We start from the raw sequence: 26,960 nt of genomic DNA, 5'->3' as shown, positions 1-26,960 counted from the left end.
AGTGAATGACAGGGCATTCACCTGCAACCAGACCCTCAGTGCAGGCAGACAGGAGAACCACGCAACTAATGGGATATATAAGGAAACTAGACAATAGGAGTCGGATAGTAACAGTAATTAAGACTTAGAATAGAGCTCATCAAAAGACAAGGTTAGAAGGGATGTTAGCCCTTAAAACATCCCTGTGGGACTCCAGCATTCTCTCAGAGTTGAAGATCCTTGAGGGCCTTAGGGAATAGGACCTTTTGGCAATATAGAAGTTAGGGGACATATGGAAAGTACAGGGGGTGCTATCATTAGAGAGGCTCCAAAAGCAATTACAATTGTGAGATAGCCATTAATTTAGATACTTGCAGTTAAGAATGCACTGACTAAATGAAATGATCAATAAGGTATCACAGACAAGTCACTCCTAGAGCACAGAGTGCTGATAGCCCCACAACACAAACACATCCTCTTGCAAATATACAAAACCCTCATTAATAATAGTCAGAACCCACTAGATACCCTCAAAAAGAGATTGTGCAGGACCATAAGATCCTAGAGAAGGAAGATTGGGAGAGGCATGTAAATGCCTGAGTAGTCACTGTTAGAGCAGGGTTATGATTAGTACAACTTAAAATATAACAGCATGCATATGATACCAGACGATTGTTGTACAAAATAGGAAGAGAGACAATGATAAATGCCATCGAGGAGGTAATCAGATAGATGCACTAGTTCACACACTAAGGAGTTGACTATTTGGTCCAGCCTTTTTAGGCAAAGATAAGCCAGCAGGTTTCTACTGTTCCAGTGAAAATAGACCTTAATAAGGACCTAGGGCCATATGTATCAAGATACCAATTTGCGATTCTGTAATAGCGATTTTTAAGAATTCGCTATTTCAGAATCGCTAATTGGTATGTATCAAGAAAATCGCAATTTTTTAGCGATTTCTTGATATTCCTTAATTGCAAATCTGCAAATTGTGAATTCGCAATTAACAAATATTTTCCCATTCATTTCTATGGGCCTCCTGGCCCATAGGAAGGAATGGGAATTTATTCTCAATTTGCGATTGGCAATTTGCTAATCGCAAATTGAGAATAATTTCAAGGGTGCAGGGGTGTCCAAAGGACACCCTGTTGCACCCCTGAATTAAGTATGGGTGCACATGTGGTGCACATACATGCCCTAAGGGCATGTATGTGCGTCACATGGCACTTTGAAAAATGCAAAAATGGGCATTTTTCAAGAAATTCGCAAATTACCACCAACTTGAAGTTGGTGGTAATTTGCGATTCCTTAGGGACAATTAGCAATTTTTTTTTAGCTTCATACATTGCATTTAAGGAATCGCAAAATCTGCGATTCCTTAAAAGCAATTGCAAAATAAGGAATCGCAAATTTTGCGATTCCTTATTTTGCACTGGATTTTTATTCAGACATCCCATTTAGCAAATTCGTATTCGCAAAGGCGAATTTCGGCCTTTGCGAATGCAAATTTGTATGATACATATGGCCCCTAGTGCTTTAGGGGATCCGATCAGGGTGATGCCTCTCCTCACATCCATAAGGACTGTGATGAGAAAGACTACGAGAGAAAGTAATGAAGATTGCCGGTAAAATAGTGAGACATTTTCGATTGATGAATGTGACCCAAGGATACACCTGTATTAACAAAAAACACAAAGTAAGTCAAAAAAATGTAATACATATTACATTATGTATTTTTTCCTGTTATAAAATAGATGTACACTCTGTCTTCAAAATGTTAGGTTATATAAAAGGGTGCAACATATTTTTCTTTGAAATTTGGTGGAACATATAGTTAGCTCCAAAAAGCAGTGGTTTTCGCTATAAAAGCCAGTGTGCATTGTGAGAGGGTAGAGAATGTATTTTGGACACTACATCATAAACATAGTTACACATATATTACATATTTAGGCTATACATATTTACATGTTTAGGCACTGAAAAAAAGTTATTCGTCCTTAATCACACAATATTAGATTAGCTGGCGGGATTAGTATCTAGGTGAAGATGGTTCCAAGGTCAACAACTTCACCACTAGACCACAACCTCTTCCTCCCTCAGCACTCTGCAGATGATCAAGTGTACCAGACCATAGGCAATTAGCAAAACTAATAATTATGCTTTTGGCCTAAAATGTTAAGCATTTGAAATAGTAAACCTATGGGAAACACTAGCAAAGGTGTGGAACTTGTGCATAATGGTGGCAGGAGTGCGTGGATATGCGGTGGGTTGCATGACACTTTATTGTGGTCAATACTATCGACTTACAATTATATATCTTCTAAATCGCCTATGACTGCATCCTATTTGCACTTCACCTCTCACTTCACCGTCAAGTTAAGTATATACAGCCTGATTCATCAAGCTGAAATCGGCTTGCAAAGGGCCAGATTCTCAGAATCTGGCCCTTTGCGAGTGCGATTTTTGCATTTGGGATTCATCATCCCAAATGCAAAAATCGCTATTTAGAAATTCGCAAATTTGCGAGGAATAGCATTTAAGGAATCTCTATTAGAGATTCCTTAAATGCTATTCTTGAAACATTTTAAAATTGCGAAATCGCAAAATTCGGCCGCTATTTACAGCGAGGTCAAACCTCGTGGTAAATAGCGAAAACTTAGAAAAATGCTTTTAAAAGCATTTTTCTAAGTTGCGTGTTACACACACACACATGTCCTTAGGACATGTGTGTGCGCAACACCTGTTGAAAAGTGCATTTAAGGGGTGCTACAGGGTGTCCTTTGGACACCCCTGGCACCCTTCAAATCGCAATCTTATTTGCGATTAGCAAATTGCTAATCGCAAATAAGGAATCTGTGGGAATCGCATTTAATTTTGCGATTCCTATATGAATCCCGTTTTGCGAGTCTGTAATAGCGATTCCTTATGAATCGCTATTTCAGACTCGCAAAACGGGTCTTTCATGAATCTGGCCGATAATCACTATTCGTACCTCCACTTCTACCTACCTAGATTTATCTTGCAATGCGGTGCTTAAGCCGATATAGTGGATGCCATATTTTTACATGAGATATAACACAAAAATGAGCAGGGAGTACACAGCACACTGCCTGGCAAAACACTCCATAGGCTTCAGGCAAAACTGGATTTATTTGGACACAATGGCTATTCTTTTTTTTCACATTTTGGTCCAAAAATTCCAGCTACTTCTCTGTCTTCTTTATTCTATATTCCTAAACACATTTCATTATCACAATTAGACACTAAGGGGTGTGTGTTGGTAGCATAATTACACATGCCACGAGGAGGACTGGAGCACTTCACTGCAATCTATGTCTCCACCTTATTGGGATGTGTAATTTCACAACAACAAATACCCCCCGGTGTCTAATTGCTTAGACGGTCTGCATTCTCCCTGCATTCTGCATTCAATTAAGACCCTCAGCATTGGCAGCGATTTTGCAAGGACGTTCATTTATCAATGGGAATCGTTTGGCAAAGAACAGCTCGGCTACGCTGCGAAATTCAATACAGGGCCACTGCTGTCAGGAGGAGAAATGTAAACAGTTTATTTGACTGCAGCCATGGCTGAGAAGAAAAATAGAAATAAAGGCACGCAGTTCATATGTTCAAATCGTCGCCCAAAAAACGCTGGTGCCCGAGAATCTCAAATTAGGCCCTTCAGGAGAGCGTTTACGTTACAGGATTTCTTTAATGATGGAGGCAATCACTCAGTTTGAGAGTGCGAATCCCATAGCAACCTTCAAACATTAGGGTGCGCGCGCGCGCACGCATACGCGCACCTCGTCGCCAAAGTAATACAGAGCCCTTCAGATATGCAACGCAGTATAATGAAACCTCCCCATGGTGTCCAAATTGTACAACAGGCAAATATGTGTTTTCTTACTAAGATCTGGTAGCACTCTCCACGACATTTAATGTTGTTTCTTGTAATGAGATTTGTATGTGCCTTTCAGCCAAGTAGGAGACTGGAATATACGCTGTATATATTTACACGCCCCTCGTGCCACCTGTGCGCCACTTTTAACATGGGAAAAAGGGACATACCTGCGGCGCAAAGGGATTGTAAATAAGCCCCTTGATTGGTGCAATAATTACTGGAATTGGCTGTCCCCTGCCTCTAAGAACTTGGGGGTAGATGTATCAACATACCCTTTTGCGATTTCTAAATAGCGATTTTTAAGGAATCGCTATTTAGAAATCGCAAAATGGGATGCATGTAGAAAATCGCAATTTTTTAGCGATTTCTTAATCTTCCTTATTTGTGAATTCGCAATTTGCGAATTCGCAATTAAGGAATAATTTCCCATTCATTCCTATGGGCCAGGAGGCCCATAGGAATGATTGTGAAATAATTCTCAATTTGCGATTCGCAATTTGCTAATCGCAAATTGAGAATAATTTCAAGGGTGCAGGGGTGTCTCAAGGACACCCTGCTGCACCCCTGAAATTTACATGTTTGTGCATATGGCGCACATACATGCCCTATGGGCATGTATGTGCGTCACATGCCACCTTCACAAATGCCAAATTGTGCATTTTTAAAAGAATTTGCAAATTACCACCAACTACAAGTTGGTGGTAATTTGAGATTTCTTAACCTAAATTCGCAATTCCAAAATGCTACAAACATAGCATTTAAGGTATCGCAAAATTGTGATTCCTTAAATGCTTAAGCAAAATAAGGAATCGCAAATTTTTGTGATTCCTTATTTTGCGAATTTTTGTTACATGCCAAAAACATGCAAAAAGACCGTTTGCAATTCGCAAACGCCGGAGTTCTGCAAATTTCGGCCTTTGCGAATCGCAAACGGCTTGATACATCTAGCCCTTGGTTCTCTTACGAATGTAAGTTTAGAACGGTATAGCACGCAGGGCTGGCTTTAGCACTAGTGGCGCCCAATGTGACCATCTTTTTGGGCGACCCCCCATTACCTCCCCCTCGGATTCCCTGGCAAAAGTGCACCTCATCTCTCCATAGCCCCTCTGCCCTACTTTACTGCTAGTCAAAACTCTGATCACTCTCTCCAGCAGGAACATTAATCACAAGAGTTCTCCTGACATTTTAATTGCTGCCTGAAAGCTGAATACACAAGGAACTCTGCAACAGATGCTTTTAAATTGTAAGTTATTGCTAAACACAGCACTCCCCCCTCCCCGAGGTCAGTGCCTCCCTCCAGGTCAGCGCCTCGCCTCGTGTGGCTGCACCAGTAGCACAGCCCTAAAGCCGGCCCTAATAGCACAAATCGAGCTGCAAAGACTGAGTGCTGTACAAAAGCAGAGGCTTACAACAGAGAGTGCAATAGGCCTTACAATATAGGTACAGTAGAGTTTGGAAAATTGGGGGACAGTGGGCGCAGAGGCAGGGACACAAGTGAGTAGCAGGTGTATGTTCCATGGAAGAGGTTATTGTAGATCCATCGAGTGATAGGATAACTTTACAATGTGTTTTAGGGTGTTGATACACAAAATAATATTCTGAAATAATATTGCATCCAAAATATTGACTAGCATGTAATGGTGAAGGTAAGTATATTTGAGAAAGTACAATATTTTTTCAATATTTTTTGTTGATTCCGAATTTCAAGAGAGGAATTAACATTGACAATAGTATGAAGCAGAAAGTGTTTGTAGCATTTGTAAATCATACTTTTCCAAAGTAAATGAGGTTTAAGTCAAAACCTAAGCATCCAGTCAACCATTTTAAAAGCTAACTAGGCAAGTATCATAGAAAGTCATTAACATCAAAGTGTTATAATTTTTTAAATGGATATTTTCCATTGACATGAGTTTAGATAGATCTTGCAGCCACAGACAAAAATCATACTTTTTCGATATTTCCAATTGGCTAAATAATTTTTTCCAACATTAGCGCTCTAGTAATCATGATTTGTAGGGTCAAATCTTTAAATAGAATAGTTAATAGCTAAAGGACAAAAACATTTGCCAGATTAAGGAGGTTAATAATTTGAGGGACTTTTTGGACGAGGACCTAATGTCGAAAATAGCGGAGCTGTTAGAAATAAAAATACAGACAATTGTTAAGCCACTTATTAGTAAGATTGACAAACTTTCTGCAGAGATAAAGAAACTTGGAAGCACTCAAAATGTCTTAGTAGATGCAATAGGTAATGCCTTAAGTAATTTCAATAAAGGCAATGATCCCCCAGGGAATGATAGTGAATCCAGGGTAACATCAGATGTCATTCCTCCAGGGGTAACCCCTGTAGAAGACCCACAAACTTCTAGTCAAAATATTAATAACCTGCCATTAGATGCACCAACTGTCTGACAAATTGATTCAACACACGCTACAGTGCCCATTAGTCTGGATGAAAACCAGACACAATTTGTAGTTGAAGCTGCACCGTTAGTGCTAGTGTTAGCCAATACACCAACCCTATTACCGGACCAAACTGAGTCAGCCTCATCACTAAAAAGTAAGGCATTATATTGGCTTTCAAATAATATGAAGCTAGCACAGGGGGGTGAACAGAGGTTAGCTGATGAAATCAAAACAGCAAGGAGGGTAGGCTGGATAGGAAAAAAACAAAAAAAATGGAAGGGCGACTGTGTAATATTAAATTTTTCAACCGCAGCTGCTCTTCCTGATATTTTGCAAAACATCCTTCCACCACAAAAAAGAAGTAGCTCTATAATCCCTCTCACATTAGAATTTTTCTACACTGATTCACAAAAAGCCAATAACCAAAAACCCCGGAAGCCTGTTTGGTCAATGCGAGATCATGGTTGGGGAGGGGTTTCATCAGTTCCTGATATGAATTACGCTCCTCAAAGTAGGGCAGGCCCATGGCTACCATACCACCATAATATTTTCCCAAACATTACCCCAGGGCAAAATTGGAATCAAATGGGCAGACGAGGGCCTGGTATTATAACTAATAATTGTGGGCCTACAGGAAATGCAAAATATAATGGAGGATGGCCAGGCATGCAGCAGAATGTACTGTATCCTAATACCCCAGCACCCATAGGTAATACTGATTTTAACGGAGGATGGTTGGGCCCTTTCCAGAACCCACCCCCTCCCATTACCCCTGCACCTAGATGGAATGCCCCCACAAATGGTTGGGGCTTTGGGGCTCCATCCTATAACTTGGGAGTTAGCACGTCGAATAGGTTTTCAGCTCTAGCTGGTTTAGCTGACTGCGACTGACTTGAGGGTAGGGCCCTGACAACGCCAAGCAGTATCAACCACACATACCCTAGTTCATGTCTTGAAACCAATTCAAAGCATATTGCACCTAATATAATCTTGCAACAGCCACTACATTTTGTTGAAACAACAACACAACAACTGCTCCCAGAGATACCTAGGGTAACTCCACCTTGCAAGGTAACAGAAACAGAAGGGGTTTTAGGAAGCATAAAAATCATCTGCTGGAATATTGCAGGTCTGAAAAAAAACCTTTTAGACCCATCCTGGCACGACTACATCTCAGGTGGGGATATCATTATGTTCCAGGAGACATGGGGGCTCGAAAACTACTATAAGGTGAATTATAAATCTTTTTTTATACCCGCAGTAAACACAAACGGGGGGAGACCCTCTGGCGGACTAACAATTTGGGTGAAAATCACAGGTGGCCTATCCATTAAGCAAATTGACATCAATAATCCCGACATTTTATTGCTCGAGTTAAAAGACACAAAGGGTCGCTGTACTTACGTGATCAATGTTTACAATAGACCTCATCGATCATGTAAAGAATCAATTGTTGTAACCCAGCTGAGCAACCTTGTGGCGGGATTTGATCAAAATGCACAAATGATTATAGGCGGTGATTTTAACAGAGGCTTTGAACCCATAATAGGATTGGAAGACATCCATAAGGATGAGGATATGGTAAACAACATTCCCTTATTAGACACAAAGTACAAAGCACCCTGCTCAGTAAGCGCCTTACAAATACTGAACTTGACATTAGAATCAGGCTTACGTGCATGTAATGGGCGGTTGCCCTCAGACTGCCCCAGTAGACCGACATTTATTAGAGGGGCACACTCCAGCCACTTAGATTATTTATTAGTCTCTCTGAATTTGTGGCCTATGACTATCGATCTACTGGTAGACGATCGCACGGAAAGCGACCACTATCCTCTGATTTTATCTGTCAAAACCCAGACTTTTAAAATCCCTGATAAAAGCGCTAATAGTACAATGTCCTTGCCACAAGATCCTCTAGTGGCAAACAATCGCAGATCCCTGAAATGGCCAATAGTACTAGACAATTCCAAAATCATTAGCCAAATTTATAATGTTTTTGTGAATCATATGTCCTCTCTCTTAGGTAATAGCACGGTCACCAAAAATCTTAGTTTGATAGAATCCCATGAGCATTTAACTAACCAACTTGGCGGGATCCTGACCAGGGCAATAAAAAGACCACACAATGCCCAAAAGAACAAACAAACCGGGGCTACCTGGTACAACCAGGACTGCCGGAAAGCCAAGACAGATTTAATTATAGCAGTCAGGGGGGGTTCAACGGACATCGTAAGAACTAAGAGAGCACAGTACAAAAGAATTCTATCAGAGGCCAAGAAGGAATGGGACGAAAGGGTTTGGTCCGATTTACTGGATGCATGCAAATGCAAAGATCAGACCACTTTTTGGAGCCTCATTGCTAGAGGCACGAGGGGAGTGACAGAATGTAAAGATAAATTTTTAGAGGAAAAGATATGGGTCGAGCACTTCACTATGCTATATTCCTGTACAAGCTCAGGTGAAAGTGGAGGATGGGATAGTCTGCAGGCCCCCTTGGTAGCGCATGATGTACCTCTTGCATTCTCTTTAACAGAAACCATCTCTGCAATTAAGGCCGTTAAGTCAGGGAAAGCACCAGGCCCTGACAGAATACCAGGTGATCTTTGGAAACACAAAAACTACATCTGGGCCCCTTACATCAATTTATTATCCAACGAAATCGCTCAAGGAGCTGCTATTCCGGAAACTTGGAAGGGGGCAGAGATTGTGGCTCTGTTCAAGAAGGGTGATAGGTCAAATCCCTCGCACTACCGACCTATCAGCCTTATTGACGTGTTACAAAAAATCTTTGCACGACAGGTTCTTGGTCGGCTTACCTCCTGGATTGAAGAGCACTCTATTTTTACAAAATATCAGGCAGGTTTTAGATGTAAGATAAGTACTGTTGACCAGGTTTTTAGATTTTTATGTTTAGTCTGGAAATATACCATTATAAGGAGTTCCCATATATACGTGGCTTTTGTTGATTTGAAGGCAGCTTTTGATATGGTTCCTAGGGCAGCCCTATGGAAGACATTAAATAAAATGGGTGTCCCTGGAAATATCCTTCAAATTTTAATTAGACTCCATGAGAACAATTATGCACGTGTAAGATGGGGACCGAATGGAGAAGTCACTGAGAAAATAAAGATAGCAAAAGGGGTAAGGCAAGGGTGCGTAATGGCACCTACCTTATTTTCTCTATATGTCAATGACATCCCTGATACTCTTTTGGGCTGCGAGCATGACTCTCCCAAATTGAGTGGGCAAGCCGTTCCGGCACTATTATTCGCAGACGACACAATTTTAATTTCCCAGACACCTAGGGGGCTCCAAAACCTTTTAAATACATTCAGTTTGTATTGTCATGATAAAGAATTAGAAATTAATTCCTCAAAAACTAAAATCATGACAATCAACCCCCACAAAGGTTTTAATAAGGTTTTTAAAATAAACAACGAACCTATCGAAGAAGTCCCTAATTTTAAATACCTGGGCATTATTTTAGACAGTGACGTCACATGGAAAACGCAATTGGAGAATTCAAAACTAAGGCTAACCCAAAATCAGGCACCAATCCTAAGGAAACACAAGAATAGCCATTACAAAGCAGTCTCACCGGCTATTGAACTATTTAAATATAAAGTGCAATCTTCCTCACTTTATGGTGCGGACCTTTGGGCTTATGCTTTAAAGGATACCTTCCGAGTGAGAGAAAATTCCTTTATCAGGCAACTTTTAGGGATACCTGGGTCAACTCCAATGACGCCCATATTATGGGACCTTAATTTTAGGCGTACTGATGATTATGCCTCTCTTCGCCCGCTACTCTATTGGGTCCGTCTATGGTCCACGGAGGAGCTGGCGGTTTATAGAGAAGCTTTGCAAGAGATATTGGCAATAAAGAACATCACGCCTTTGCCATGGCTAGAGTACGTCAAAAAATGGTTCGAAAAATTAGGGTTAAGCGATTTCTGGTTTGACCCCGATTCCCTTACAAGTAGTTCAAAGCACATCTTGAAGCAAAGGTACTGGGACTATATTAGAGACTCAGTGCTTGCAAATCCCAGAACAGGGACTCTAACTTCAAAATTTTTTGAAATTAAAATGAACATGCAATTAGAGCCCTTTATGGACAAAATCCACCCTCCATCGGCTAAAAGCCTATATCTAAAATTCCGCTATGGCATTTTACCATTAAAAGATAGAACAACTGGCTGGAATTGTAATAAGGGATTGACTGGGGTTGCGGGCTCTAACATATGTGAGTCATGCGAAATGGGGGTGAAAGAAGATGAGTCCCATGTTTTATTTATATGCCCAGCATACCTTAAAGCAAGGAAAAAATGGCTCAAGCCGATTTGTAATAGGCTAGGCCTTAGACAAACCGAGGTTGGTCTAAGAATATTTAAAGGTGATACTGCACAACCGATTGTGTTTAGCCTAAGTCGTTTCTTCCTATGTGTTGCCTTGATTAGGAAAAAGAAAAATCAGAGAATTTAAATATAAAGGGGCTATGTTATTGATTGTCTGTCAGTATAATGCTGCCTGTCTTATTGTTATGGTGTATATCACTTTTTAAACATAACAGATATTTATTATTTTACCTCTGTGTATAATTAGTTAGTGCTCCATATAGAAAGGGGACCGACCAGGAACTAGTGGATGACTTTTGCGTATCTTGCACAAAAAAGATGTGATGATAAATTTTTACCCACTGCTGCTACTTATTATGTATTATAATGATGTATTGTGATTTTTTTATGTATTGTATCTTACAAGGTTTTTTAAACCGAATAAAGATTGAAATGAAATGAATAGTTAATTTGAAATCAGTAATTATATTTATTCTATTATATTTATTCTTACAACTATTTTTCCCAAATGTAATACACTAGTTGCTACCAAACGTACATGTGAATAAATATGTTAAAGTTGAAGTTTTACAGCAGTTGAAAGAGGTCATAGCACTCTTAAAGGTTGTGGGTTGTAATTAGAGGTTTAGCTTAGATCTAATTCTTCTTCTATAATTACCCCCAAACAATCCCAAACCACACTTCCAATTCCAAAAAACCACTAAACTCTACCATAATATCCAGATGAAAGAAATAAGACTGGGACTTTCATTCACTACAATAAGTCAATTCAATTCAATTCAATAAAAACTTTATTTGGCAACATTCTAGCCATAAAAGTACATTTCACATAAAAGAACACTCACATTTCAAAACGACACCACAGATATAAATAAAAACACAGTTAAAATATGTTTGTCTTGCAAGAAACCTATTAGAATAGGCGCAAGTCATTACTGTTATCAAGCCAGATCTTTCCGCTTACGAATTGCCCCAGATAAAAAAAACTTGCAACCCCATAACAGACGAGTGGAGAAGGAAGCATCTGTAAATAGATCAGTGCTGGTCTTACTTGTGCAAAAAAACAATCTCTAAAAAGTGGTAGAATATGTTTAGCTCGCTGCTCAGTATAAAAACACAAAAAAGCATAAAATGCAACAGGTCTTGGTCAGAGAAGTTATCACATGCACATGGTTACAAGGTACCTAACTTTGCGAAACCTTGAGGTACAGTTAGGGACCAGTGGATACAATTGAATCTGAATCTGCATAAAAGGAAACGGTGATGCAGATTATTTACAAAAGACCAAAAAGGTTGACTTAAAATTCCAGGACTTATAATCATAAAATGTCTACATGTAGATTTTTTAGGTTCATTTACTTCCCTATCCAGTTGTCTCCTCATTAAAACATTTATTTTTATAGCTTTCACTTCTTCAGAGTGCAGCTTTCTTTGGTGATTAAATAGTTCTGGTTGCCCAAGTGCTGAAACCTGTCGGGAGACATATTTTAACCAGGGAATATCTGCCAAATTTGTGTTAAGGTTTCCAAACTTTACTACTCCTTTCTTTCTTCCAAAAGATTCTTTAACTCTGGGTTTAGTGGCAGTGCTCCTATTTGATCATGGGATATATCTCATGTTATCTATTAGTCAGAAATTACTTCCACATGAAGTCTAATATGTCTCAGTTGATAAAGAGTGCCTTGGTACTATAATGGGTGGTGAAGCTCTCCAATATTACTTACTTGCCAGACATTTCATGATCTTCAGAAATCATGCACCACTTACATGGTTTCTTCACCTCAGAGACTATAACCCTCAGGTATTGAAATGGTTCTAGACTTTAAAGCCCTTCCCCTTCAATTTAGTCAACAAAGCAGTCTTGTTAAAGGGCAATGCTAAGTATTTGTTCAAGGTTCCCTTCTGTTATTCTGACGAAATATCAGGGATGTTTAGGGAGGAACAGGAAAATGGTGAACATGAATATTGTTGCCATAATATCAATGGCACCTCATATTGACAAGTTAATATCCTGTATACCAGAATATTGAGGTTCGGGATGTCGAGTGTCAGTAGATCATTGTAGTTAACATGAATATGGAAGCTTTAACTAATGATAATGCTAATGTTGTGGTGTGCAGTATCATGTTAGGTGTTTTGTTGTATGTTTAAGAACATTTAGACCGGTATTATATATATTTTAGTTTTTTGGAGGGGATGTTGAGTGAGTAGTGTTTTTTCAATTTATTTTGGGGCCCAAAAATGTCAGGCCATTGGTGGCGGTCCCAACGCTATCGGCTCCTGCAGGACTGCCTGCAGCATTAGGATGCCAGTCGGACTGTCGAACGGACTGCAATCCCTACAATGGTGGTGGTGGTGCCTCTCCAGGCACCACTGTAGGTGTGAGAATGTCCCTATTCGCCAGCTGTTTCATGGCGGTTAACCCACCATGAAAAAGCTGGGAGAAAGTGACTTATAGGGCCCCTAGTGGGTCCCCCTTGTCCCCTGGCTCTCCGCCATGGGTCACGGTGCTGCCTTATAGTTCAGGGATGTTTATAAACATTCCTCTATTGTACACAACAAGGGAAACCCAGAAGGTATGCCATAGGGACCTTGGGCAGTAACATTTGGTACTAACCCTTGGTAATCACAGCACAATCCCTGGACCAACTATAGCATGACCACAGCTTAGGATTAACGCTGTATTCTTTATTTTTAAACATCGCCGTTTTTATACCATAAACCACTGCGCCTTCAGTTTTCACTGACACCATGGGCATAAGCCGCATGCCGTCATGCGCGACTTGACTACAGTCCTAGAGTGGATGCCCTTCTCTTTATGTCACAATCAAATTCACCCTCACAAAAGTCACCAAATAAATGCCTAGCAATTCGGGTTTACTTAATTCTATTTTTGTATTTTTTCCTCCTCCCTTTATTTCCTCTGTGTAAATGTTGATACAGTAATGCGATATAGGCATAAAATATGTGAATAAGATTAAGACAACAATGAATTATCCCTTGTCCTGAAGATGATGCTTTATATTATTGTGAATAGCATTGAAACGTCGTCGACACTAAAAGCACCATATGCAATATGATTTTATAATATTGTAATGATCAATGGTGTGAAAATGGATATTTAGGTCTGTCACAGTGATTACTAACAAACAGACACATTTTATAGCCTGCCTTTGGCCATTCTGTTTTTCGTTGGTTTGTCTTGTGTTCTGTGGGTCACGGCTGTGCCCACTTGTCATTTAATGTTTTGAATCATATTCAAATGAACTTATATAAAAAATACATTCTTGTCCGGCTGGACGAAAGACATACGATCTATTTTAGCGTATGATTATTGTGCTTGTCCATTTGTCTTTCCAAAATAGGGACCGCTGTTCTCTAAAACATACAAACATTCCTCGTCACATTGAGGCTTGTGTTGCAGCCTTTAACGGGTTGCAGCACAAGCCTCAATGAACGAGGCGTGTTTCCGACCGCCTCCACAGTGGTCGGATCACAATCTGTCTGGCAGGACCGCCGACTCACTGTCGGCTGCTCCTATTTTCGACAGGATGGTGTTTGGACTCTTGACCGACTGCCATCATAATTGGGCCATTTGTTTCATTTTTATCACAAATTTCGATATATGTTTCAATTCAAATTTTAGTAAATTTTTTTTGAGCTATTGGTTTTTGCAGGTTTATTGAGTGGGCAGTGTTTCAAATTGGGAAACAATTTTTAAATGTGTTTAGATGATTAAAAGTTTTGTAAAATTTACTTTTTCTAATTGTATTATAATTTTGTTATGCATGGTGTTTTTGTGGATTGTTGGGTTTTGTAGAAGTTTAGCTGGCATGTTTTTAAAAATATAACATTTTAGATTTATTTCTGGATATGTACATTTGTTATGACATTTGAAATACTTTATTAATGAATTGTTAGTTATTATTTTCAACTATTAATATCATTTTTGGAGGTTGAAGATTTTTGTTGGCGATTTGGGTGGGTAATGTTTTTTTCAAATTATAATTTTGTGAATTTATTTTCAAGAGGTTATATTTGATTTTTATTAATATCATTTATATGTTTTAATTTTCATTTGAGTTTTGGGTGAGTAGTGATTTAACATATACATATTTAAACATTTATTTTATTAAAATTGTTGGATTTTTTGTCTATTTAAATGTTTACATAATATTGACTATATAATATTTCCACTAAACATATCTTCAATACAGTTTGATAATATTAAAAAAAAATAATTGACAGATTTATTAATTCTTATTTTTTTATACACCTTCAGAATCCGTACCTCAAGTGCAACTATTACCAATTTCCCTTGACTTGACGGGGGCACCTACAGACTCGACGCCAGTTAAAGGTCGTTCGAATACTCGTGTGAGGTATCTAGAAGGTACCGTAGACCTTATCCCAACCCCACACAACTTACCGCATCTGCCGTCGCAGATGTCACTGGCCCCGGGAAATTCCCCAGGAGGGGGCTGTAACCCCTCCTACAAAGGAAGGGGCCTTGACCGCCTTTCCTTTACTTCCGGCGACCCATCCTTAGAAGGGACCGCCTCCCCATTGAGGGGCCAATGGCCACCTCTCCCGAGCGCTCCCATCCGTGTTGGGTGACGCCCACTCATAGGGATCTACTAATTAGTGCTCACCGATCATGACCTTACCGCCACAGGCCCGGATAGTTGACCGGCTATCCGGGCCCCCCACAAAACTCCTAGCTAAAGGTCATGTTCCAACGTTTTTAACCATGCTAAGAAGTCTCCTATGAGTAACTCATTTCCCACCCGAGACAAATGCACACCATCCCCTAGATACATACTGTCATCATTAATACAACCGTGCGAGATAGAATGCAATGTCCTGGAACGAAACAACCTACTCACTTTGTTATTAAGTTTTCTAACAGAATGGTTCAAAGCAGGGATCGAAACAGCCCCCCGCCACACTTTTCGTGGGATCATATGAGACCACGCAATTATGCACCCCGGAACTTTCCTCGCCAACCAACTTACAGTGGAAAGCATTGCCTCCAGGAGAAGTCGTCTACCGGTGGTGGCCAAATCATTGCCCCCTAAATGTACTATGACTATAGACGGCGGTGACCTCGTCCGCCCTAACAAACCCTCAAAGAATGCCTGAAACTGGTCAATACAGAGACCGCCCCTTCCGTAGAAGGACATTCTGTACCCGTATTCCCCAGCTACGTGAATCATGTCACCTGCTTCGAATACGTCAGCGGCACGCCTCACGTATGAGTGGCCCACGACCCACACCTCCTTTCTCACAGCCGGTGATGTCTGACCGCTGGCCTGGTGTTGGGTCGACTGCATAGTCCGCCCCGCCTCGAAGGCTTGCGTAACTGAAAACCAAACAAAAGACAAGAAGCGTGAGTACATTATTACAGCTTCACAACATGTGCAACCGCACATACCTCTTATAACAATTGGAGGACCAACGCCCCACTCGTTTTACTTGTTCCACATTAAGACCCCTGGCTGTAGCTTCAGTGGCAGCCCCTATCCGAAAGGAATGGGTCCCAAACTCACCCGGGTCCAAGCCCGCTGCGGTAATTGACATCGCGAGCACCCGCTGAAACTGAAACTTCGTCAGTGGGGTGGCGTCCGCGTGTCTCAACAATGTCCCCCCCCATGATGCCACCCTTCGTGCTAGGTAATCTTCTAAACACTTCACCGGACACATGGAAGACCCTGAAATCCTGCGAATGACTATGCAGTCTCCCACCCCACCTTGATCGGTTTTTGACTTGACAAAGGATACAGTCATCGTCTCACCCCTGATCTGAACGTGTTCCCGGCACAAACCCCCCACCACATCCCGCTTGCTCCTTGCTACCAGCTCACTTATCCTCATTGCCCCGTGAAATGCAAGCGTAAAAGCAGCTCGGAACAAACAGGCCTCGAACTGAGACGAGCATGTGGCGGGGAGTGTGGCCAGCAACTGGGACAACCTATCCAGACCTATCGGGCGCCTCTCATCTACTTTGCGACCCTCAAGGCGTTGCCACCCACGCAGCGCTTTCTGTACCACAAAAGACGCTGTCGGGTCCTGGATATTATGCGCCCTGGCAACAAAGGAAATGGCAGCACGATGCCTCTGGGCTGTAGCCACCGACTTCCTAGCCTTACGCAAGGACATCAGAAAATGTACTACCCAATCCTCATGCCCCCAAAGCCCCCCTCTCTCAGTCCCCAAAAAGGCTAAATAAGCCCGAAACGCCCCTTTGTATGCCTTCCTCGTCCTTGGTGCTAGACTCTCTCCCACGAGGTAACGAAGTTCGGGGCACCGAGAGACCAGAGAGCTTCGGGAAAGGGTGCTGGCTCTGGGTCCGCTGAGGGAAGGAAACCCAAGAAAGCCTGCATTTGAAAACGAGACAGTGCATCAGCAGCCTGATTCATCACCCCCGGGACATGTTTTGCTCTGAATACCACGTTCAGTTGCATACACAGTAAGACAATTTCTTTAAGCAGCCTTAAAATCATTTTACAACGTGCTGCCTGACTATTGATGCATTCTACAACGGTCATATTGTCAGACCAAAATATGACAGAGTGATTTTTGAATCCATCGGGCCAGGTTCTGAGGGCCACCAAAATGGGAAACAGTTCAAGGAAAGCAATATTACTCGTCAGCCCCCCTTCATGCCACCATGTTGGCCACCTTTGTGCCGACCATTTTGTGCCGAAGATGGCGCCGAAACCCATGCTTCCCGCTGAATCCGTCCATAGACCAAGCTCTTCAGAGGACAAGGCCGGTTTGTTCCAGACGACTCGACCATTGAAATCCGCCAAAAATGCTAACCAAATACGCATGTCCTGGCGGACCTCGGCCGATAATCTCGTGCGATGATGACCCTCTTTTAGGCCGACCATCGCCTGGGCAATTGAACGGGAGAAGGGGCGGGCCATCGGGATCACCCTCAGGGCAAAATTCAACTTCCCCACCAATTGCTGCAATTGATGCAGCGTAACTTTAGATGCAATAATACACATTTGCAGGGCTGCCCTGAATTTCGACACTTTGGCAGCTGGTAAACGAAAACAACCCTCACTAGAGTCCAACTCGATCCCGAGAAACTCGAGGCAAGTCGTGGGACCCACAGTTTTACCTGGTGCCAATGGCACGCCAAATTGATTCATTAAAACACAAAATTCAGTCAAGGCCCGGGCACATTCATCATCCCCAGCGGCCCCAAGGAACAGAAAGTCATCGAGGTAATGCATCACATTTCGAAAACCCGTTTTCTTCGTGTAAACCCATTGTAGAAAACTACTGAATTTCTCGAAATATGCACAAGATATAGAGCACCCCATCGGCATACACCTATCCATGTAATACAAACCTTGAAACATGAATCCCAAAAGCCGTTGGTCTTCCGGGTATACCGGGAGCAAACGGAACGCTGACTCGATATCTGATTTCGCCATCAGCGCCCCGGGCCCCAGGCGATTCAAAATGGCTACGGCCTCATCGAATGATGCGTACCGCACCGAACATATCTCTGGATCAATTGCGTCGTTTACAGAAAGGCCATGAGGCGCTGATAAATTGTGAATCAATCGAAACTCACCTGGGTCCTTCTTGGGGACCACCCCTAAAGGAGAACAAACAAAATTCTGTACCGGGGGAACACTAAACGGGCCGGCAACCCGACCTCGGGTAACCTCTTTCCGGATCTTATCCTGTACTACAGTCGTATGTTGCAAGACGGAAAGTTGGTTTTTGCACGACCCGACACCCTGAAAGTTCCCCACCGGGATGCGGAAACCATATGAAAAACCGTTTCGTAGCACCCCAGCTGAAGTACGATCTGGGTATTCGCTGAGCCAGGGAATCATCGCTAGGGTATCAATCGGGGTTGGTAAAGGCGCCCCTCGGACTATATTAGACCTGTTTGGCGCCCCCTCTACCCCCATTTTCACCCGATTTGGCTCTGCACGAGGACTCAGGATGGGATGCCCCACAACCACTACATTCGTGTTTGAATTTACAAGATCCCGGGGGCCTAGTACATTTACTTCTGTTGAAATTGAAACAGAAACCCCTCTTCCCTGTATTGCCGGCGGGTCTCGGATAATCGTCTGTACCCGTACCCGACCGAAAGGGCGTCCCCCCATTTTGGCGGGAGGACTCACCAACAGTACTCCCCACCAACGGCACTTTCAACATCCCCGACTCTTTCATTTTATTCCATGTCAAAGAATCGTAACAGTCCCAGGTTAAACTTTTGTTATGCTCCATCGCTTTCCTGAAAAGGTTGTCATAACAGAACCATTGGTTACCTTGGTGCGATGTCGAGTACCCCATAATTCGTGACTGATATACTGGAAATTCAGGGAGCAATTCAGGCCTACGTTCCCCCAAAATTGACGTAAAAATTCCCCAAGCATTACCCCAGTTGCCAATATTCTCATTCACTTTAAAGGCGGCCATTTTTGCGCGCCAAACACTTGGATGCATCAGATCCTTTTGGCCCTTAACAGTTTCAACCTCATAATGATCAACGAGCAAGGAGAAAATGTTTACGTATTCCCCCGCCCAAATCTTTTCCTTTATTGCCAAAGGAACATGTTGCCCCAACTTTTCTCTACGAGAGGGTGTTGACTCATCCCTTGCGATCGGCAATGGCCGCTTACCTGCACCGGACGCTGCCTCCGCCACTCGTGGCTTGTCTATCACCGCATCCGACGCGGGCACCTTGGCTGTATCACGTTTCTCGCGCAACTGTTTAATGAGTGCTTGCGCTTCGGCAGCCGTGGCGCCCTCGCTACTGTCCCCCAACCACGCCGCTAACTGTGCCGCCAACTCGGGAGGCATGTCTTCAGTGGATGTCGGGGTGACTACTACGGGAATCGGATTCCCCTCCTTCGGTACCGGGGCCGGTACCGGGGCTGGCGCCTCGAGCGGGGAACAGGGAACCGGGACGTCTCCCCCGACCGGCCCCCTTCTCGGCCTCTTTGGCTTCCCTCCGGCCGGTGGACGCCCCGATCCCTCCTCGCCGTCTCGCTCCGCCAACCGCTTCTTAATTTCGGACATGTCCTTCATGAGGGCCCGAACCAACTGGTCAGTCGACATTCTCTTCGCGCCTTTCTTGGGCATCTTTTCAGACGAAGTATCTAGAAGACAAAAAGAGAGATTAAAACGCTCAAAATTGGCTCTTCGTTCTGTCCCGAGCTCACGTGCAGCGAGGAGGTGCAGCTTCAGAGCACAAGAACAAGAGGATGTCTTCTGGTCTTGCGTCCCTTTTTATCCGTCTTCAGGGCGGGCGTATACCCGCCCCTGCCTGCCCCGAGGGCGTGGCTGGCTGCGTCGGTGTCTAGGCCAGCCCACTCTAGGGCGGGAACGAGCGCGCCCCAGCTACGCCGCTTCGGGCATACCAGCTGAGACGCGCCTCCCGCCCAAAAATGGCTTCCCGGGGGGATCGAGGCACTCGGCCATACGTTCGGGGGGACCGAGTTGGTCGCCCCTTTCCATTCTTATTTTTTTATACACCTTCAGAATTTTTTTAACTGTTTAAACATTTAGTAATGTAATATTTTATATTAATTTAGGGTGTATTTTGCATTTAAACATGTATAAAGAGGATAGTATTTTGGCATATTTATATTTAAAATATATATATTTTAATGTATTAATAATTGTTCAATATTTGACTATAGGTATACAATTGGTTTTGTATTATTTCTTATCTGTAAGCAATATAATTGCTATTTTTTAAAATGTTATTTACTTTGGAGTTAGGATATTAAATATGCCCCCCAACTATTTTAATTTCCCCAAAGTTCTAGGTGGAGTTAAAATAGGAGATCTGACCACCATGTGTTAACAGTTTTCACAATGTTGTTTAGGTTGGAGTGGGACGAGTCAATCCCCACCACCCCCAACCAAAGAAACAACCTTCCACAGTGTTACATAGGTTACAGCAGTAATAGTACATTTACCCCACCAAAATGTAAGACTTTCCCTATGTTTATGAGGTTAGAGTAGCAGTAGTAATTCTAAAGCAACCCCACCTCCACCCCTCTCTCAAGAGACCAACACTTTACCCAGTGGTAATTCAGATGGAGTGAGACCCACCAAGTATCCAGCACGTTCTCTTATGTTTCTTAAGTTGAAGTGAGAAAAGTAAACCAGACCTCCCCAGCCAATAGCCAACACTTTTACTATTGTTTCTTAAATGGGATTGGGAATAGAAAATAATACCCCCTCCCAAAGTACAATACTTTCACTATGTTGCTGAGGGCGGAGTGGAAACAGTAAATATGACACCTAAAATCCAATTCTTTCTCCAATGTTGTTTAGTTTGGACTGGTTTTAGCAAAACAGACCTCAGTATTCAAAATTTTCCCTGTGTTGCCTAGATTGGAGCAGGGACAGTGAGTTTGCCCACCCCAAAGTCAAACACTTTACCCAGTGTTGCTTGGGTTAGAGTAGAGATAGTACATTTGACCACCCCACCAATTCTAACACTTTTCCAATTTTGGCTTATGTTGGAGTGGGAATTGTAAATCTGCCACCCCAATTTGCATAACACTTTCTACAAAGTTGCTTAGGTTGATGTGGAAATAATCAATCTGACACTTGCAAAGTCATAGTACAACACTTTCCCCAATGTTGCTTACTTTGGAGTGAGGATAGTAAATGTGACTTCTACAAAGTGCAATACTTTCCCAAGTGTTGTTTAGGTTGATCTGAGAATATTCAATCTGCCCCATCCCCAAAACTCAATACTTTCTCTTATGTTGCTTATTTTGAAATGTAATAGTACATCTCCACCCTCCCAATCAATATCAATTGTTCCAATTTAGTGGGTTGAAGTGAGAATCGGAAATCTGAACCCCTAATTATGTACACTTTTCTCAAATTTAGCTGGGTTAAATTTAAAAGTAGTATGTCCACCCCCATATATATATACAATATATATATAATTTTAGATTAGAATAATACATAGGAAGAATATCATTGCTTTTGTAGGAAATCCAATTAAGTATTTAGCTTGTAAGTATTTACTTTACTAGTAATTGATATTTTGATACTTTGTATAGTACATAATGTGTAATATTTTAAAAACAATTAGGTATTGTAATAGTTTATTTTAAGAAAAGTATACCTTTTAACAAAATAACTTTACTAAACATTTAATTATCCTTATTTTTCTAATTATTGTTATAACAACAGACACATTCAAAACAGAAATATATTCTTTAAAAGAGTTTTCTTTAAATACAATATTCAATTATACTTTTAGTGTAAAAATATATTTTTGTTATTCACATAACATTTTTAATAATATAAATAATTAATTATTATTTAACATGGGTAAAACAGACAAACCACTTTTTAACATAGTGTACACCTTTGTAGGTACACATATACATCTCTATATATAAACACACCCTTTCTATACCTGTATTGTTTGACATGTTTACACAATCATTCTAAATATGTTTTCATATACATTTTCTTAGATATTTATTTTACATATAAATAAAGTTAATGTTAGACATTTTAAACTTAGTACAATATTGTATAACGTTGCAGTTTTTATACCATTTTTAACATCTGTTTATCATATAATAACATTTTATAACTTAAATATGTTGAAAAACAACCTTGTTTCCTTTTGATTAAAGTTCCAATTTCTTTACCACACACAGTATTCTGCAGCCTTTCTTTTTTTCATTCAATTCAGCTGCGGTCGGCATAGAGAATGGAGGTTGGATCACAAAGCTTCCGATCAGGTAGGGTTCATTTAACCTATTAGTTAATTTAGGTTTGCAGGTGGAGTTTTATTTTCAGTATGGTTTTTGTGTTTAGAATATGCTTAATTGGGTTATGTTGATTTTATTATATAAGAATGTTAGCCGTAGTATTAAAGCTTTAATAGGATTTTATATATTTTATTATATCTACATTATAATTAGGACTCCCAGTTTTATGGTATTTATGTTTTTTAACATTTCCGTCTGTATTTATCAATATTTATTTTGTGGCCATGTTATTAGTATTTATCCATATTTATGTATGTTTTGTGAATATATGGAGTCATAAAATGGTATATTTCCAAATTTATTTAACCGATAAAAATACACTCATCCATTGCTGCCTGTCGTATTTTAGCAAATTAAGCAGACAAATATAGCAAAACACTATACCTACAGGTAAATATCAGCATTATAATACAGATATATGTTAACTCACAACTACATTTAGTGAAATCTCAACCTGTTGTTAACTTCCCATGCTGCCCGTCTGCTCAGCTGCTGTCCTGGAAATAACAAAAAACAGTATGGAAAGTCGCCCACAAGAAGCCCAATTTTCCATGTTTTCTGCTTTTGAAAATAAATACAGACAGGAAACACATTCTTTTCTGCCTTTATTTATCTGTAAAAATCATTAAAAACTGAAAACTGGAAGCCTTAATTAAAATCCAATTGCTTTAGTTTTAACATTTGCAATATGCACTCTATTTCGCTTGTGGATGATTTTGTAATCTTTTAATTGTGAGTATTGAGGATTTTCTCATTTGTTGCGGTAACCGTGTGGGAATAATGGCTGTTGAAGATGATTTAAGAAGGCACCCTACTTCTAAATTAACATAAATATCACTTTATTTATATTGTATTTGTGGGAGGGTTTGTTTATTTTGTGCAATGTTAAAAGTCTTAAGTTACTTTTTCATTTGATTGTATTTTAGATATAAATTATTTATACTGCATTTATGTGGTGTTATGTTTGTTTATTTTTAAATCTGGCTAGCTGGCCACAATCTGTTACACAGTAGGATTATTATTTTTCAGTATGTTAACATTTTCATCTGTCATTATTTATTTGGTTTGGATTTATATAGATTTTTTAAGCCTTATTGAATATTAATAAGTATGTACAATCAGTAAATATTGAAGTAAATTGTATTGCAATCTAATATGTTGCATTTTAGATATTGCCTTTTTAGTCTAGTGATATTTTATGTTTTGTTTGTATGTTGCTTTTAATTTAAAGTAGTGTGTATGATATTGAGTCTAGGTAATCAATGGGTGCAAGTTCTTCATGTAGTATTACTTTATTACCTAATATGTTATGCATGGGACTACGTAGCTGTGTTCCTTCTGTAAGATTTCAATTAACAGGCAGAGTTTACCATGCCAACCTTCTGCTTTACTGTTGGTTGTTGTTTCTTATATAAGGGTACTATTGTGAACTTTTCAGTATTTTATCTAGAACTTGGGCTGGATTCAGAGCCCTGAGCAATTTCAGCTTGCCAAAATTTGTCTTCATTTGTCTCTGTAAAAGGTAGGTTCTGTTAGAAAGTCATATAAACTGTATACTGCTGTATGTGGTTCAAAGGTCAGAGAATTGCAACTGGAAGATACTGTGAGTTGAGTACACTGGATTTTCTTAGGTGTTGTCTGGTGGTTCTTTTGAAATGAAAGGACATCTCAATATTTCCGTATTTTGATATACGTCTCCTATTCTGTGTGTCATAGTAAGTTTGAAATCTGTAACTATTTAATTGGGAGGTAGTTGTTTGTTTTCTGTTTTCTTATGCTTAGAAGTTCACTGTGGGTTATATCTTGTGTGTTTGGTAGTAGGGGTATATCGTTGTCCATGTATTATCCATGAGTGGTATATCATTATAAAAATGTATCATCCATAAGCCAGATGGGAGATTGAGTCAAGGTTAATAGGTTTTGTTCTGTTGCAAATATGACTATTGTCTTCTCATTATAAAGGTTATTACAATTAATGATATTCTTTGTGGAAGTATTAGATGGTTAGAGTTGTCTATTTCACCGATAGCAATTCTTTCTCTTTTTTTCTAGATATTGCCTTTTTTATGTTAGGTGCAGAGGGTTGTTGGATAATAGAGTGAGTAGGTATCCTATATGCATAGTCTATCCGCATTGTTCCACTTGAATCTGGGGAGCTTGTTGGCGCCAAGTTTTGTATTATGTTGTTGACTTCAATCGCTACAATATTTGGTGGATAATTGTGAACAGTTACATTCTCTACTTGGTTATTTATAATGGTGTCCCTCCCTTTGCAACCACTGAAATAATGTTAATAATATTTTATACATTTTAGTCACTATGTTCTTTGAGGAGGTTTGCAAAATTCATGTAATTAGCTTTCCTATAACTAAGCAACATTTGTGGAAAATTATTTGCAATTGCTAAAGTGCAAATCCATCATATTGTGCTATTTTTGTCATTATCACTTACATTTTCCAGTAATTTTCTTTTGTCATTTTGGATGTTTGAAAGCTAGAACTCTGTTTTCTTTTTAGTTTGGTGTTTTTGCAGAATGTTTCCATTCTTTCCAGTACTGGACGTATAAAACAATAGATAGAGATCTAGTTGTAGATAAACATACATAGAACTGTCATTCAATAAGTATAGCACAGAAAGTTATTTACTTTTCCTTGCTATTTTGTACATTAAAAATTGTTTAAATTTTCTATTTCTGAAGCTGACTTTCCTGTTTATTGGACAGTGTGGCAGGATTATGTCTTCCTTTTAGTGTGCACTCATGATAATAGTTTCTTTTATTTTACTTTAGAGTGCTCTGATAATATTATCATTGTTATGATTTGATATTGGTTGTTCATTTGAAGGTGATTGGTTTTGTGGCTTATTTATATTTTTTATTTTGGCATTTTATTTTCTATGAAAACACTATTTGCCAGGTGTACAAAATTATGTAGCAGCAGCAAAGTGTGTGATTCACTAAATCATAGGAATTATGACCGCTAAATGGCTTGGACAAATCTGCTAAACCCATTCAGTGATTCAGAAGCATGTTACCAATTCGCTAACTGGGGTTATCGGAAACCATAAGCACTCACTATTTGAAGGGGTGGAGTTTAGAGTGTCCCTGTCAAACAGCTCTTGCTTATGGTATGTAATAATGTTTTGTGACTGAATTCTGGTCGCCAAGCAGTTATAGGCTTAGACAGTGTGCAGCCCGGTGGACAAGGAAACTGCGTATGGTAGAAAAAGGACTGAACATTGACCATGAACTTCAATACTTTTTAGGGACATTGAACATCTTAAGGAGTCAATAGTATATGGATCTTTGATGAATTTGGTAATATGCTGCCTTGTGTCCCATTTCTGCCCATGAAATTATAGACTGTGATATTTTAATAATATTGATTGAATATGATGCTATTTAAGTATGAGGGATATATATCTTTTTTATTTCTACTTACAATGGTGATCACATACAGGCACAGATGTTTTTTGTAGTAATAATATATGGTAACACTACAAATGAATACTATTCCTAAGTATATAGGGAATGTATTCATAATGAATCTTTGGGTACATATTCATATTTATCTTCCTTCCGGAAGTATAATGAATCTATGGGTACACATTTACACTTACTTTACCTTCTCTTTTCACTTCTTCACCATCTACAAGAATGGATTTGTACATAATATTGGATTGAATGATATTAAAATGTATTGCACAGCATATTTTGACTATTGTTTATCCTTGATGGATCATTTTATAGGATTGGCGAGACATATTATTAATATGGATACAGATGAAGTAATCTGTTTTATATAAAATTGGCCCTCTATTAAAATTCTCCTTAGGTGAAGAGAAGGCTGCTATATCTTGGGGCAGGCGCTGAGCCAAAAAAGTAAGTTTACACTTTCAAGCTTGAACGTACAACATGATTAGTACTTTGGACCTCCTTATCAAGTTTTATTTTACTTTAACGCTTAATATTTTTTTCTCAATTCATTTTCTTTAGTAAGTTATATTTACTGACACACGCAGTAATAGGAAATAAAATAAATAATGATTTTCATTACAAAGTACGAGTGTTATTTCACCACTCTAAAATGGCGCTGGATTTGGACACCAGCTAACGGTTGTTCCCAGTTTATGTTCATGGCGCAGTAGTAAGGAGAGTATGAATAGGAGTTTCGAGATGGCGTGTATGTGGTACGCAAAAATTGCTGCTAGAGTATTTTCAGTTGAATAGTTTGAATATCAGGGTAAGGAAAGACTGGACAATATTGTACTTTGATGTGATGATGTGTATACATGCTGTAAACTACTGCTTGGAATATTATTAGGACGTGGGTGACATGGTGTTTTTTGTCGTATGATGATTGCTATGATTTTATGCTATACACATGGAGGGAAGCATGGTTCATTATAACAATTGCTTGGATGCTTTTTCTTAGACTATTTGAATGTAGTTAGTGGCAATATCAGCATTCATATAATTTAACATATAAATATGAAAAGATGGTCCACGTAGTTACTTGGATGCGA

This window comes from Lissotriton vulgaris, chromosome 11 (genome assembly GCF_964263255.1).
Source record: "Lissotriton vulgaris chromosome 11, aLisVul1.2, whole genome shotgun sequence".
NCBI lineage: Eukaryota > Metazoa > Chordata > Amphibia > Caudata > Salamandridae > Lissotriton > Lissotriton vulgaris.
Note: the sequence above shows the minus strand (reverse complement) of the source record.